Below are 3,118 nucleotides of genomic sequence, written 5' to 3' on the forward strand. Positions count from 1 at the left end.
CACACACACACACACACACACACACACACACACACACACACACACACACACACACACACACACACACACACCTCTCACCCACTTTCCTTTTACATTATTTCAGGCCCCAGGAGAGTATTCTCCATCATGTCAATGTGATGTAGCACACAGAGGCAATCATGCAGCCTTTCTGGCCTCGGGGCTGCCTGCTCAGTGGAGAAAATGCAACTTTAGCACTTAATCATCTCGCCCATACCTGCTGCACCAGTCTATGAGAAGTTTTTCCGCACAATACGAGCCCAGATCGCAGATGGTGGCCAAGTTTTGGCGTGTCCCTCCTGTGGTTACGAGGTGGGGGCTTTGCTCTGCCATTTCCTCCTCCTCTGGTTTGAAGATCAGCGAGCRTACTGCCTCCGACCTGCGTTCGCACGTCAAGCCAATCCAGGAAAAAAAAATAAAAAAGAAACACCCGCGGTTGGGTGCAGTGTTACATACTGACACCTGCTGAAACATTTGGATTCATGAATCCCATCTTGTCCCTGAGAGGTACTCTGCAATCAGAGTCATTCTAGTGTGATCAATGCTGCACCGCTGAGGAAATCCACGCATGGCAAAGAAAAAAAAAACTGATGAGGAGGCTTCATTGACATTCACTTACTTACATAGCAGGCTCTACTGTTATGTTTCAAGGCTCCAAAGTTTTAATTCTATTGAGCTCAAACACAATACAGTCATATGTGTGTGTAYATACAGAAATGAGTTGGGAGGTGTGTGATTGATCGGCTAAACGCGTGGCTCCGAGGGAAGACACAGAGAGAGGTCAAACAAGACTGTTCCAAATAGACCTGTCCGGTCCAGCCTCAGGGAGGCCTAACTGGTTGGACAAGGGTAATGCTTTCTGTTTGAGTTATTTATTTATTTCTCTWAAACAATTGCCCTTGTTTTACTGTGAATAGACTGGACAAGCCCTTACGTTATTCACTGGTTTCACTGGCTGATAAATGGCGAGCCCCATCAAAGGTACTGGAATATTCACCGGCGCTTATCTCTTAATCTGGTGACCTGGGGCCAAGTCAGTGAATTAGTGAGCATTACTGCTTAAACTTCAGGGYGAGATGTRCTTCATTGGGAGATTTATCCAAACWGCTGTTTGTTGYTTCTTCTGGCATAWTTAAAAGGAGCACATAGTTCTTCATATCACGGATGGATAATGGTTGTATCTGTGTGCTATTTTATGTTTGTAAAACTTGTTGGTTCAATCATTAATTTATCCCGTGTGTTATAAACAATATGAAAGGGGAAAAAACACATTTTAAAGCAGGTGTCTATATTTTTACCACCTGTCACTGAAGGCAACAAAGTGATGTTTTCAACTGTGTGTGTTTTTCTGTTGTGTTAGCAAAAAAATCTCATGCACCATTGAACAAATTTTCAATGAAACTCCCATAAAGTAATTATAGGATGTGCACCTACAAATAATCAGTCTATTGTGATTCGTTTCCCATCCAAGTCATCTCAACTTTGCCATGCTTCTCCTCCTGCATACTTTGTCCCAAAGCTGCCATTGTAATTTATATCTGTAAAGCTCCTGTGCCAAATGATGGCTATGCCTTTTGGTGCCTGTAAAACTTATAGTTTTTGAAATATTAATGTTTAATAAATTATAATGGCAGTCAAAGCAGCCTTGTATTGGTCCAATACTGCCCCCTGCTGCATCTACACAATATGGTACTGCACCATAGTTTCATAATATTTAAACTCAGTAGTTCAGTGATTACAATATTAATACGATTGTATTTTGATGTTTTACTGTAATACTGTCTTAATGTTGTCCTATTGTTGCAATATATTGCACTTTAGTGTCAACGATTGCATTGGCAATGTGGCCCCTTTCTGCATACATACAAACCAACTCCTGGCAATCCCCTCTTCCACAGCTCCAATGGTCTCATGGTTAATGCCATGGGCTTTCATATGGGTGATCAGGGTTCAAACCCCAGCTACAGCAACTTTAACTAAAAAAATCTCTACACACATCATATTGTTACAAAATTATGCTCATTACAAACACCTGCTGACTTCACAAGCACAAATGATGTAGAAAACACATTTGAACTTGGTCACAGTTCATTCCGCAAGTCCACTGCTGCAGGCAAAGGCATGATACATGACAATGCACACTTGTTTTTACATCGTAAAAACCCATGTTTAGTTAATGTTTGGATTCAGCCAAATTCAAAATGGTCCACCAGCTAATCTGACTTAGTAAAAACAACAATAAGTGGAACTCAGTAAATTTTAAACACAATGAGCTAAAATTTGATATGGTCATAGCTGAGAGTCATCCCTATTGTGTTTTTTTAAATATATTAAAAGTTAGTTGCTTGTATATTTTATGATTGCCCAGCTGGTTCCGACTTGTGTCAACTTATGTCTAAATTGTGCATAACTCACCTGTCACATACGTAGCTGTAATTTGTGCTTCATTTATCAGCAACAAGTCGGCCCACACTGAAAATTTTTGTGAATTACATAATTTTTAGCTGGTATTGGCAACACGTACCAACAACCTATGCCATCGGATATCAGCGTGCTGATAAGGCATTCAGAAATTACACGTGACTTATGCAGCATGCTTTTAATAATTTTCAAATGTTGATGCTATGTGTTACTGTGACAGCTGCCATCATCGCAATACACTCCAACTCGCTAACATGCTATGTATAAGTTATGCTAACATTGCACATAAGCTCTGGATNGCATTTAGTACAATCTGACCAACCACTGTTTCTTTTTTATTTATGTATAATTTTTTTAAATCTCTCTAAATCGCCCTCTTCTTCACAGAGCCGTGCGTACGCGAGGTCGTTGTGCCGTTCCACAGTCAGAGCAGCCCGGAGGTTCTGGGCAGCCAGCAGAGGAAGGTTTGGGCCTCCGATGGCAGAATGGGATTAAGGCGCTCCCCTGGCGTGTGCTACCATGCGCCCATGTGTGAAAACTCTGTCTGTCATCAGTATTGCGGCAGTGACACAGGTAGATCTATCAGCAAATCCCACTGTACGGAGAAAATACTTAGGGCCTGGCAGAACAGGCCGGGGATGCCCCCCCCCCCCCCCACACACACACACACACACACACA

This window comes from Austrofundulus limnaeus, unplaced genomic scaffold, assembly GCF_001266775.1.
Source record: "Austrofundulus limnaeus strain Quisiro unplaced genomic scaffold, Austrofundulus_limnaeus-1.0 Scaffold62, whole genome shotgun sequence".
Lineage (NCBI taxonomy): Eukaryota > Metazoa > Chordata > Actinopteri > Cyprinodontiformes > Rivulidae > Austrofundulus > Austrofundulus limnaeus.